Below are 14,827 nucleotides of genomic sequence, written 5' to 3'. Positions count from 1 at the left end.
TTAAAAAAAATATATAAAATTAAAAAAAATATATAAAATTTAAAATAAAAAATTTAAAAATATATTTAAAAAAAAAAATTAAAAAACAATTTCAAAAAAACAACTGGAAAAAAAATTTAAATTTTGTTTACCTAAAAATATTTTAAATTTTTATTTTAAAGTATAATTTGGTGAAGGCACAGCCGAATATAGCTCTCTTACTTGTTCTAATTTTGTTTTGGAATATATTTTCAATGGTAATCGCGAGTTTTTGCTTATATCTCTCATTTCTGGGGCGATTTTTTAGATTTTTAATATTTGCCAAGACTATTTCATTTTATTTAACTTCTCCGTAATCATGAAGATTAATATAAAAATATAAAATTTATTATTAAAATCCAGTTTTTATGTGCTAAATTCCCAATTTAATTATTGATAAATTCACTGAAATTTATTGTTGATTGTATTATTAATTCAACAATTAATTAAATCAATTTATATTTCTTCAACTTAATTCTTATTCTTTTTGTGAAAAAACCAGTTTATTTCTACTCAATTTCTTTAGATTCTATGCGAATATAAATTCAATAATTTTAATTGAAAACCAATCAAAGTGCCTATATTCAGTTGTAACGAATCTTATCGCAGTATGAACTAAAAGTTGAAAATCTAGTTATTGGGCAAAAAAAAAACCTTTTGTTTTTTATGAAAATTACAAAGAAACTTGAATATTTCTTTCGAATGTGCCCTTAATTAGCTGGCCCACTGTATGAAACAAACTTAAAGCAAAAACCATTGTAATAAAAAAACCCAAAAAAACTCAAAGAAAGCGTTTGTCTATTTATTATTGTTGTTAATAATGTTGTTGTTGTTTTTTTCGACTTCTTTTTCGTATTTTAATGTTTGCTCAACCGACTGCAGTTAAAATTCCAAGGTAATCAACAGAAAAACAACAAAAAAAATACATATAAATAAATAAATGCTCCTCGAAAAACACCGATTACCAATGAATACGAATATTCATAATAACGCCAGCCAACAAATAAAATTAAGCGTAAAAAAGTTAAAAAAAATACAGACATGTAAAATACTCCTCTCCATGAACATGTGCTCTACACACAGATACTTTTATACATGTAGATGTATATTGTATCTATGTACGAATGGATGTATCTCAATAATTATGTTGTGAAAAAACCACAAATATAAAAATAAAACTGATCATAAATCGGCAATTTACTATATTTTTTTATTGCAATCATTATAAACATAAAAACTCATAATGGAAAAAAAAGAAACGAAATTTGAAGAAAAAAAAATATTAAATTGCTTTATTTTAAATTTAAATATTTCGGCATAATGATCAAGCTCTCAACACTTGATCAAATCATGACTACACTCTTAAATAAAAGTGAATTAAGAAATTCAAAGATTTGGAAAGAAATTTAAATAATGCAAATTTTATTCAAATACTCATTCATGGGTGAATATTGTAAAGGAAATAAAATTAAATGTCTTTATTCCACAATTGATATTATTTTTGTAAATCTGCTTTAAAATTATATTCTATTGTAAGATTTTAAACAAATAATTATTCGTATTGTGTTAATTTATTAAATTGTAAAAGTACCATTTTATTATCAGCCATAGATTTATAAATAAATCGATTTATGACTATTATTGCATTTTAGTACTAAATTGGATTTTTTTTCAATTCAATTTTTTGTTGAATATTCAAATTTGTTTATTACTTAATTTTTCATTTTTATTTTTTCTTAGTTTCATGAAACTAATTAGTATGAATTTTGCAGTTGCTCTTAACCCCATTATATTTGGGTCAAATTGTGATGACGACAATCACATAAGGCATTTTTCAAAAAAATGCCAATTCGGCAGTATAGGTTTAGTAAAATAAAATGAAAATTAATGTATAAACAAATTAAAAAACAATTCAGTACAAAAATTGTATTGGGTGTATGACTTAAAAATGCGGGATTTACAATAGGTGGCGTATCTTTTCAACCCGGTTTTTCTTTTTAATATGTCATTTTAAAGGGTACATACTTGTCATTTATTCTAACTAAGTTTTTTTTTTCATCGAAAATGTCGAATTTTGTGCCAACAAAGCGTCATATGCGGAAAGTTTAGCTTTACTTGTTTAATTTGAAAAAAGTGCCACTGAAGCAAACCGATTGCTCGCCGCCATGTTCCATCGGTTTCAACGTGCGAGAGATCGTTTATGTGGTTCAGATGTGGTTATCTTGACACGGACAAAAATCGCCCAGGCCAGCCAAAAAAGTTTGAAGACCAAGAATTGGAGGCATTACTCCATGAAGATTGTCAACATGAGCTTGCAAAATCATTGGGAACTACTCATGCAGCATATCAAGGTCTCTCAGCAGGATTGAAGCTGAGAGACCTTGAAAGACGATTTTGTATGTCATTTCATACATAAGCTATAAAATAAAATCATTTTTACACCGAATCATTAATTGCGATGAAAAATGGATCCATTACGATAAATCGAAGAGTAAGAGATCGACACCAAAGCTAAAAATTTATGGTGCTAGGGCAATTCTCTGCATTTGGTGGGAGCAAAATGGTCCTACCTATTATGAGCTTCTGAAATCTTATCAAACCATCACAGGCAACCTGTACCGATCGCAACTGATACGTTTGAAGCCAGCAGTGGCCGAAAAACGCACAGAATATGTGGCTAAACATGAAACCGTAATATTCAATCATGACACAGCTCGGCCACATGTTGCAATACATGTTAAAAACAATTTAGAATGAAGAGTTTGGGAAGTTTTACCTCACCCGCCTTATGGTTCAAACTTTGCCCGTTCGATTGATACAGAATGCTTTCTCTGGAATACACTTCACTTTGGAACAGACTATCCGAGATTGGCTTGATTCGTTCTTAGCCTCAAAAGATGAGCAGTTGTTATTGTACAAATGTTTCGAAATTTTTAAGTAAATTTTTATTAGAGGTGTGAATTTAAATGCGATATCAAACCGGATTTGAAAGTCCTATTAAATACAGACAATTCTGAAAGTATTTCTTGCCAATTTACATTATGAGAGAGCTAATTTTTGTATATAAATTGTTGGGTAAAAAATAGAAGTTATAGTGGGTGTTTGCTGATTTGGGTGTGGGCTGATTTTCAATACAAAAATTCACTTTACTGTTCCATACATTGATTCCACATGTGAGCCTATTGGATATCTGGATTTTCAACCAACACATAGAGAGATATAGGATCCGAAATATAATTACAAATAACATGTTGAAAACATGGTATAAAAACTCTCCAAATATGTGTAATATTGTCGTCTCCTCCATAAACAATTGAGCCTGTGGAATGTTTATCTCAATTGAATCGTTTATTTTAAAAACCAGTCAAGCAACAAAAAATTCGGAATTGAGTTATTGGGGTATTACTGTTTTGTAAAGGTAAATTCATCATTTAATGATAAAAAAAAATTAAATACTGATCCCTATTATGGTAAAACAAAGCCGAGAAATCCGTGTTTAGTGCAAAAAGAAGTCAAGTGACAGCTTCTATTATTTAATACTAGGCCCTAATCTATTTTTTTCCATAAATGTTGTAAGTTTCAATAAATTTTAAAATAAATAAAATATTTACAAGCTCTAAAACCCTTCTTAGTGGGATATGAATAGTTTTGTGGAATGCAGAAAGCACTGTAGATTATATGATGACGAATAGTTATTTCAGAACAAATATGTATAATTGAATACTAGTTAAACTCTTTATAAAATTCATTTGTCTTTTTTTTTCATCAAAACGGGGTCCCTTCGACTCTACTTGATTGTTCGCACGTAGTGAACTACCACGTAAACCATTTGTCATTTTACTTTTGAAGTTCCTAATAAAATTAGAATGTTTCATATGAAATTTACAATAGTGATGGTTGCTTGTTTCAAAAACCAGTTAAGATGCAAACTTTATATTAAGCCCAATTATCAATAAAAATTCCCCGGAAGTTTTTTCCCTTTTCTTATATTTAACATGGAATTTGAATTGGAAAAATGGGGAAAAAAACTCCCAGGGAATTTTTATTCATAGTTGGGCTGATCATTTTTTAAATATTTAAATAAATAATATTGATAAAAAAAAGTTTTATGTTTATCAAATGTATAACTTTCATAGGAAAAAATATCAATTTTGTAGAAGTAATTTTTAGGCTGCTAGGAAGTTTTCTTTGATTTACTCAAAATCAATAATTTGTTACTTGACTGGTTATTGAAATAAACGCTTCAATGGTGTTAAACGGACTAGTGTTACGATTGTAAACAGTTGATTCTCGAAACAAAACTAGAAATTTTCCCCTCAAAACGATTATTAAAAAGCGATACTTTCTTGCGAGTGATTTCGGGAGCTGTTGTCAAGTTCAAAAGAATATTAAGTTTTAAAAATCCCACAAATCACTTGTCAGATATCACCACGCGCGCATATTTTTTAAATATATGTATATTCAAAGTCTAATGTGAAATTAATTATTGGCAATTACTATTGTATTAATTATAAAATAAATATTTATTCCATTAATTAGTAATAAGACGTACCTACATATGTATTATAAAACTATTAACTTATTTCATAGAACACAAATAGATATAAAAAAATAATAATTATGTACAAGGTTCCAACAATTATTAATGTTGCAAAATCCATGTTTTTTTTGCAGGAAGTGAATTTGAAGTTTGTCTACTAAGTGATCTTGTAACAATTATTTGGATAACCAACAAAAATTTCATGTTTCATCTGCTTGAATATTTAAAATTACTGACAAATGGAAAAAAAGTGGAAACTTTTTAACGGCTAAAAGTGCAACATTTAAGAGCGAGGGTTGCACACAGCCAGGGGAGCATTGCAAATTTTCAAATACTCCTAATATTAGTTGTAAATTGAATTTATAAATTATTTTATCAAAACCTGTTAATGTAATAAACTGATTAGACATACATACATACTTATAACAAGACTATCACAATTCATATTGAAAAAATATAATTAATTATAAAATCAAAATTATCCATCGGAAGTAAATATTTATGTACAATGTTACATACATATGTATGTATGTATAAGTATATTAATATGTAATTAATAACAGTTTTAAATTAAAATGTTTCCGTTGTTTTTCTTCAAATCATTATCGGCCACTGCAAATAGCAGCAAGTACACCCAAAAAATTTATGCCAGTAAACCATAGCGTGTTAATTACGATGCGTAACTAAACCGCTCATAAATTTAAAACCATGGAATGCGGAACATTTAAAAGTTTAACTTTAAATTTCTTTAGCTGCAGATAAATAAAACTGTTTTAACATTGATCTTAAGTATCGTTATACAAACGTTGGGTAATTTTGAAATTAAGAACAATGATAAGCAGTTTTTTCTTCATAAATCTGCCATTTAATACGTTTATTAACAATTTAATTATCACTTGAAATGTATGATACACTAACGAACAAATGTTAGCAGTCATTTTGTATAAAAAAGTTAAGAAAAAAATAAGATAATTATTATCCGGTTTTTCACAATCTCTCAACAAAAGGAAGTAAAAGAAATAGCAAATTGTATGGAAATTTTGCAGTGCAGTGCAGAAAAATTCACATTTTTGTTGACTTTTTTTAAAGAAAAAATTCTAAAATTTTATAAATTTTATTAGAATTTCTATACAAAATAGCAATTTTAGCATTTTGTATTTGATTTGGCACTTTTTTAGCATTTTTTCTAGAAGTAATGTTTGAGTCGAGTTGAATTAAAGTTTAAGAGTCTGTTTAATTGTTTGTCACTGTTAAGTTATACACTCAATGCTAAAAAATGTGTCATGATTAAAAATGTCTACAATATTTATGTTTGTATTCGTGAGTGTGTGTACAAATTTGCAATTTCTTTTTCTGTTTTCTTCTTTCTTTTTTTTGCGCTAATCCCTTTAATAAAAAAAAACACAAACAATTCACAACACACCTCTTTCGTTTACATGCCTGTGTTGTTGTTGTTATTGTTTAGTTGTTTTTCTCTCTCTATTTAAGACAGTATGAAAGTGTTGCTATTGTTTTTGTACATGATAATTATGTTCAGTGATTGTCTAAACAACCACAACAAAAACAACACCTGTAAAATGCCATTAAATGTTTGTAATTTTGTAGTAAAAGAAACGGTTAAAAAGAAAAAGTTTTTGTTTTTTTTTCATCTTCTTCTCCAATGAAATCCCAACAACAACACTAGAAAAGTACATACATAAATCCATACATATAGTAAAATAAAAACAATTTTTACACTTCCACTCATTTTCTTGCTCAGACGAACGAACGAACGAACGAACCAACATTTTGTCATCGATCAACCAAAACCAAATTTAAAATAAAAAAATAAAGTAATAAAAACCTGTGTGTATTTTTCTTGCTTTTGTTGTGATTTTTTTCTTTAAATTAAATTGAAATTAAAAGAAAAAACCAGCTGAAAACTAAAACAAAATGAATTAAAGAAAACAAAAAAAAAACTTTTGCAATCGACGAATGAATTGTAAAACTACTAGAGAAGAAAAAAATCAAAAACTTAAATACAAGAAACTATAGGCAAAATACATAAGTGGATATTTAGATACATGGTGGCATTTTGTTAGGGAATTAAAAGAATTAGTTCTATGGTGAGAAATAGCCCCGGTCTATACTTGACAAATATTTGTCATAACAATTAATAAAGTTTATTGTCAAGGCTAAATTGTCTGAGCAAAAGCATTAACAATTTTGTCATAACAAAGCAATAATACTAATAAATGTGGACTATACCTGATAAATTTTTATCTTGACAACCATTTTTAGGTTAAGAATAGAAATAAACCATATGAAAATTCAGAAATAGGTATTTAGCAAAAAGGCAACGCTTTGCAGTTATGAAAGGGTTCATAATTGGGAAATTTCTGGAATTTCTTGATGTGACACAGAAGAATTAGGATTTAAATAAACAAACTTTTGTCAGCCTAAATAAAATTTTTCAGCCACAAAGAAAAATGCCTCAATTTCGACTAACTCATTTGATTACATATTAATAAATTCAGTTATCACAATCAAAACATTTTCTTTGGCTGACAAAAGCAGAAAGAACAATTATTTAAACCAGGAAAATTTAAATTTCTAGTAGAACAATTTAACTCAAACTGAAATTTTAAGTTGTTAAAGGAATTATAGAAAGGATTAACTTTAAAACACCTGTCAGATTTAGAGAAAATACTGCTTTAAATTTCTGAATTGAAAAAGTTATCTTTGAAAACCAATTATGCATTTTTTCAAGAATTAACTTGGTGGGACCTGAAATTATTGAATTTTATCAATTTATTTGAAAAATTTTACTGGTTTTTAATTTAGTAATTAAAATTCCACGGAATTCCCGTCATGAACAGATTTTTTTTCAAAAATTTTCCGGGAATTGAAAAAGTTCGGGAAATTATAAACCCTTTTCTTTATTTCTGCATATTTTCAAGTATTTTTGAGGATTTTTAAATTATTTTTGTGCATTTTTAAACTTGCCATGATTATGACTAATAGCGATCTCTTAACTGCAAAATGGGCTGTGCTAAAAAAATTGGTTTTTGTCTGTGCTACTTAAATTTATATTCACACACATTCGCTTTTTATTTTTAATAACTTATATGTCATTTATTTTCAGAGGCATTAGGCCATGAAGATTGTTGTCAAACTCAACAAGTGCTTTCAAAATCATTGGGAGCTTCTCAATCAGCAATTTCAAAACGTATGGAAGTAGCAGGATTCATTCAAAAACAGGGAAATTGGGTACCATACTAATTGAAGCTGAGAGACCTTGAAACACGATTTTGTATGTCTGAAATGCTGCTTTAACGCTATAAAAGAAAATAATTTTTGCACTGAATCATTACTTACGATGGAAAATAGATCCACTACAATAAACCGAAGCGTAAGAGATCGTATGTGAAACCCGGTCAACCAGCCGAATCGACACCAAAGACAAATATCCATCTTTGGTCTATGTATTATGAGCTGCTGAAATCTGAACAGACCTTTACAGGGAACCTGCCCGAATGCAACTTATGCAACTGGCATGAGGCCAGACATGTAACCGAATATTATATCATGATAACGCTCGGCCACATGTTGCAATACCTGTTAAAACTATTTAGAGTGAAGTTGGGAAGTTTTGCTTCACCCGCTTTATAGTCCAGACCGTGCCCGACCGACTACTATTTGTTTCGATCGGTGCAGAACGATCTCTCTGTGATACGCTTCACTTTGGAACAGAGTATCCCAAATTGACTTGATTTGTTCTTCAAAATATGAGCAGTTCTTTTGGCACGGAATTCATATGTTTCCAGAAAGATGAGAACATATGTAGCTAACAATGGCCAATACTTTGAAAATTTGAAAGAAAAACCCTAATTTTTAAGAGTAAGTATTCAATACGTTTACCTATGATCCGGATGGTGAAGGCTAAGGTTGTCTGATTCTGATAAAAATATTCAAAATATTTAAACAAAATTGATATTGAAAATCAGCAAAATCAATCCATAATTGTCTGAGAAATAAGCAAAAACCTACTTTAATATCAAGATGTATTACCCAAAATTATCATTCGGAAGCTTCAAGATAGCACTAAAAACACTCAAATCTGTCAGAAATGCTTTCTTAATTATCTGTGCTGAAAAACAATCGATCAATAAAGGACAGACAGTTGTTTTAATTTGGCAAATATGTTTGATATAACTCGGATTAGAGTTGTCAAACCGGTTTTCGAGTTATTCGAAAAACCGGGTTATTTCCAATTTTCCGGTTTTTTTAAACCGGTTTTTAAAAAAGGACAGTTTTCGAGTTATTCGACAAACCGGTTTTTTTGTCACAAATTATTCGACAAAATCGAATATTTTTTAAAATTTATTTTGAGATTTATGCGATTAATTTTAATACAACAAGTAAAAGAGCTATATTCGGCTGTGCCGAATCTTATATACCCTTCACCAAATTATACTTAAAAATATTTTTATTTAAACAAAATAATTTTTTTTTTAGTTTTTCCAATTTTTTTTTTTAATTTTTTATTTTTAAAAAAAATGTTTCGGTGAAAAATAATTTATGACAAAAAAATTTTTTTGATGAAAAAAAAAATTCAAAAAAATATTTTTTCCGATTTTGACCCATTGTAGCTCCATCTTACTATAGCCTTATATACATCGTTGCAATGGAATTTGAAACATTTATCATTAGATATCCATATTGTCTATATTAATGACTTAGTAATCCAGATATATATATCCAAAATAGGACAAAAATCGAGGTTATCCCGGTTTTTTCTTTATATCTCAGCCATTTGTGGGCCGATTTTGTCTATTAAATAGCAACCGAGCCGGAAGAATTCCCGATATATTGATGTATGAATCATGTATGTAAGTTATTTGGGGGCCACGGAAAGTTGATTTCAACATACAGGCGGACAGACGGACATGGCTATATCGATTTCGCTATCTACGAATCGATGCAGAATATATATACGTAGAAATTACAAACTTATATATACATTTGTCACTCAATTCTTAAATTGAAAAAAGAATTTAAAAACCGGTTATTCGAACCGGTTTTTGATAGAAAAAACCGAAAACCGGTTTTTAAAAATTACGCTTTTTCGAATTATTCGAAAACCGGTTTTTGAATATGTCGAATATTTGACAACTCTAACTCGGATACTAAATTCTGTACATAGTATTACTATAATATCAAATGAAAGTATTGCAAAGTCCAAGGAATTTCAAATGGTCCAATTTCGTGAAAAGTAATTTTTAGCCCTTCTTCTTCTTGAAGAAAAGCTTAGTTTTCTATATCTTGTTTGAAAAATAACTCAATATAGATTATGAATCAAATAGTAGATTAAAAAACAATTTTTTCAAAATATTTTAATTTAAAAAAAAAAATTCATGACAAAAAAATTAGTTTGGTGAAGAAAAATTCGGGTTAAAAAATATTTTTTCTATTTTGACCCATTGTAGGTCCGACTTACTATGACATAATATACGCCGTTGCAAAGGTCTTTGAAATATAATCCAGATATATATAAAAAATAGGTTAAAAATCGAGGTTGTCTTGTTTATTTCCTTATATCTCAGCCATTTGTAGGCCGGCCGATTTTCTCGATTATAAATAGCAACCTAGCCGGTAGAATTCCCGATATACTGATCTATGAATCACGGATGTAAGTTATTTGGGGGCTAGGAAAAGTTGATTTCCACATACAGACATAAGGAAACCTCGATTTTTGAAATATATTTTTATCTATGTATATCTGGATTACTAAGTCAGTAATATAGACAATATGGATATCCAATAATAGACATTTCAAATACCTTTGCAATGGCGTATATAATTTATAATAATTTTTTTCACCAAAAAAAATTTTTTTGTTATAAAATTTTTTCACTAATAAATTTAAAAAAAAAAATTAAATTAAAAAAGAAAAAAAAAATTTGCATAAAATTCTTTTCGCGACTAAATTAAAAAAAAATACATTTGTTTACCTAAAATATTTAAAAACTTTTATAGCTACCTTACTTGTTTTAATTTCGAATAAATATTTAAGTGATTTAAGCTCTAATTTAATTATTGAAGTTTAAAGCTCTTTTTCCGATCAATATTCAGATCAATATGCAAAGATAAAACATTATCCACCATCCAACATATTTTTACAGCAATTATTTAGTTAGATTCAAATACTAATTAAAAAGCTTAATTAATTCTTATAAATATTCAAATTATATTTGAAATTTTGATGGAAAATTTATCAATGTCATATTTAATTCACAGCAATTAAATAATTTAATGTAAATAATTCAAAATTTATTAAAAATATTTCAAATCACTTGAGCATAATTATTAACCTTGTTAAAAAACTAAAATTTTCTTTAAATTAATAATGTTTTATACAATAAATGACCATCTAAAAGCAGATCGTGTTTAAATACGGAAATAATTTAAGGTTTGTTATCAACAAACTGCTTGGAAAAAAATTAAAAATCAAAACTAGATATTATGGAATTTGCATAATTTTAAATTCAAAATTATTTGAGGTGAATTTTTAAACAAATTTCAAATACATAACAAAACAAAACATAATAAATATTTAATAAAAAAAACTAAAACTTGTCGTTTTAATTAAATACACATGGAATACTAATGAAATGTAAGTGAACGAAATAGAAATTGATAAACGATACAATATTAAAAGCAGCAGAAAGAAACTCTTAACAATTCTCTGTAAAAGTAAATTTTACACCTTAAAGATCTGTCTACAAAAGAAAAAAGTGTGGAAATCATCTAAGTGGTTAATGGTTATTCATCCATTCATACATTCATTCGTTTCTTGTAACCAATAAATAAATAAATCTTTAAGTATTTGTGTATTTAGTACAAATGATCTAGCTAGTAGCTACTCTTAATGATGATGACAAAGATAAAGATGGTGATCATGGTGATAATGTTAATGTTGTTATCTGTTAGCGTTCGCTCAAAGATAATATTTAAGATAAAAGAAAATTTTTATAAACTAAAAAATAATTTTTTTTCACCTACGTTTTAGTTGTTGGAAAATTAGTTTAATTTATTTCCAATAATTTTATTATTCTCAATTTATTAAATTATGAATGTTGCTTAATTTTTCCGTTAAATTTATTTTTATGTATTTTTTTTTTGAGGTGTATTTTTCTTTGATTTTTTTTCACAGCTTTTTCGTTAAAGCAACAAACAACAATAATAATTTGTTTTAAAAATTTTCTTGCAATAGAAACAAAACCCGTAATTTCACTCTCTTAAGTCTATTTTTTGTTTTTCTTTTTGTAGTTTCGTTTTAAGCGCACTTTTGTTTTTGTTTTTTTGAATTTTTTTTGTGAATTTTCTTGTGTGTTTTTTCGTCTACAAAATTTTCAAATTGCAGTTATTCACGCTAGCAACGACTATGAAAAACTGAAGACAAGAAATTTATTTTAGAGCCAAGTATCGTCGTTGTTTGCTTTACAAATAAATATGTAGCTGCCGCTTTCGTAGATACTATGGCTATCACTGATGTTGTTGCTGTTGTTGTTGTTTTTTTATCATACACACATATTGGCTGGTTTTGTTTAAGCTTGGCTCAAACCCACTAAACAGGTAGTATGATGGGGCCAAGCTACGCAAGCACCAATACTCACAACAATAATAATAACAGCAACAGCAACAACAACAGTAAGTAGCAGCGAGGAAAAAGCTAAATGTTTTAAGCTTTTACACAAACAAACGAACAAACATTGAGCCAAAGTTTGAAAGATCTGTTGAAACATAAACACACTCAACGAAAAGTGTTTGTCTGAATTTCCATAATAAACAAAAGACATCCATTTCGATTTCGAAGTTATTCCTTCATAAAAATAAAACAAAAACAATGACAAAAACATAAAGAAAACCGGTAAATTGTTTTCAAACTCGCCATTGTTTATTAAATAGTACAACGAAATAGATTTGTATATGGGCGTTTCCATAGAAAGTCCCACTGTAACCGAAAATAAAAATGTTCATAAACAAACTATTTTTCTAACATTATATTACAAAAAAAAATCGAAATTTGTATAATATTTTCAACTAATCTGAGTTGTTATCATGAGAAAATGAAAATGTCGCGTTCCAGTACCTGGTTTGTTATCAGTACTCCTATCATAGAAACTAGAGCGGAAACTAGAAAAAAAAACTCAAACCAAAATTTTACTCATAATAATCACACATACGAATGTTTATAAAACACATAGAGCGGAATAAACAAATCTAATTAAAAACAAGTAAGAGAGCTATATTCGGCTGTGCCGAATCTTATATATCCTTCACCAAATTATACTTTAAAATAAAAATTTTAAATATTTTTAGATAAACAAAATTTTTTTTTTTTAATTTTTAAAATGTTCGATTTTGACCCATTGTAGGTCCAACATACTATGACCTTATATACGTCGTTGCAAAGGACTTTGAAATATCTATCATTAGGTATCCATATTGTCTATATTAATGACTTAGTAATCCAGATATAGTAGATCAAAAATAGGCCAAAAATCGAGATTGTCCTGGTTTTTTCCTTATATGTGCTAATCCTGCGTAACGAACGTTTCGTTCGTACACGTTTTCATATTTAAATATGAAAATTTTTTGGTTTTTCAAATGGCATAAGACATTTCCTTTTGATTGCCATTTCTTGCGAAATAATTTGTATGTAAATTTATTTGTATTTAAATTGAATGGTCAAAAATATAGCTGTCAATCGAACCATGTTAACAGATTTCAGTAATTATAAAAACACATTAAAATATTAAATTTTTTTGTATTAAATTAAGATATCTGACCTAGTGTTGGATTTGATAATCATTTTTGTATGAATGACCATCAAAATACATTTTGTTTATATATTAAATATAATATATATATCAAGTCTAATATTACAATTAAGAATTCCAAGTTTGATTCATTTAAAAATTTTTTTGTTGGTAGACTGTTTCTGGGACTTGCCCATATCTCACCCATTTGTGGGCCGATTTTCTCGATTTTAAATAACAACCGGTCTATTCTATATATTGATGTATGAATCATGTATATAAGTTATTTGGGGGTAAAACGAACGGACAGACGAACGTGGTATGTCAACTCCGCTATTTATAACGATATAGAATATATGTACATTAGAGTGATCCAAGATTGTATGGACGATAAAAATTTTCTAGGTACAGGCCGCCCCCCCCTTAGAATGGTTATATGTATTGTAGGAACTCGTTGTGTAAAATATTAGGATGATAGGATAACGTTAACTGGTGCCGCAACGACGCTGAAGTTTTGAGGTGCATTTACAAGGGGAAAAAATGCAATTCTTTGAGTTTTTGTAAAAATGTTGGCATTAAATAATTACTTTTGCATCTTAATTTAAAAGAATCGAAATGTACACGTAATGTCGTTCTAATAAGATATAAAAGACAACAATTGGTTAAAAAATGTTAAAGTTATTAAAAAATCGCCAGGCCATTGACGTGTCTCAGGCCACTAGAACAAGAAATTTAGAAACAAAATTAATATATTTTGAGAAATTTTGTTAAACAAATTTCAAAATTTTTTGATCATCACATTGGGATTTATTGAGAACATAATAAGGAATAAAAATATGAAAAAAGTATGAAAATACCTCCTATAGTTTTTCCGTACCTGCGATTTAAATTTTGAGATTTTCGAGAAAAACTTTTTTTTTGCCAAAGTCTGAAAGTTTTAAATCAAAATCGGCCGGAAAATATATAACATTTCGCTATCTTTCCATGAGAAATTCCAAATATTGAAAAAATTGAGCTTTGACCTTCACGATTTAAGGGTTAACGTTTTCCAATTTTAGTAAAACTTTCAGACTATATTTAGAATTATCTGAAATATAATATTCTGAATAGCTTTGGCTTAAAAATCATAACAGTAATGAAATTCGGCTCATTCGCCGAATTGGGAATGACAAAGTTTTTTTTTGCTTCGAAAATTTCGAATTTGTTACCAACAAAGCGTCATATGCGGAAAGTTTAGCTTAATTTAAAAAAATGCCGCTGAAGCACACCGATTGGTCACCGAAGCTTATGGTAAATGTCTTTCATTGGTTTCAACGTGCGTGAGATAGTTTGTGCGGTTCAGAAGTGGTGATTTTGACACGGATGTCAAAGATCGTCCAGGCCAGAATAAAAAGTTTGAAGACCATTAATTGATATAAAACTCAACAGGAGCTAGCAAAATCATTGGGAGCTACTCAATAAGCAA

The 14,827-nt window shown here is 28.2% G+C and overlaps 1 protein-coding gene across 2 annotated transcripts in view; it reads right to left on the bottom strand.

Moving 5' to 3' along the window:
* Window positions 1-12,049, bottom strand: part of emp (epithelial membrane protein) — a 42,957-nt gene extending 30,908 nt beyond the window's left edge. The window contains exon 1 of one of the 2 annotated variants that reach the window (XM_065511322.1): window positions 11,599-12,049. The gene's annotated coding sequence lies outside the window, so the exon portion shown is untranslated. The remainder of the gene's footprint in view (window positions 1-11,598) is intronic. The other variant, XM_065511321.1, reaches the window with a different exon arrangement.
* Window positions 12,050-14,827: the final 2,778 nt, after the last annotated feature.

The sequence above is a fragment of the Calliphora vicina genome, chromosome 5 (genome assembly GCF_958450345.1).
Source record: "Calliphora vicina chromosome 5, idCalVici1.1, whole genome shotgun sequence".
Lineage (NCBI taxonomy): Eukaryota > Metazoa > Arthropoda > Insecta > Diptera > Calliphoridae > Calliphora > Calliphora vicina.
This window is presented reverse-complemented; position numbering and strand designations above follow the sequence as displayed.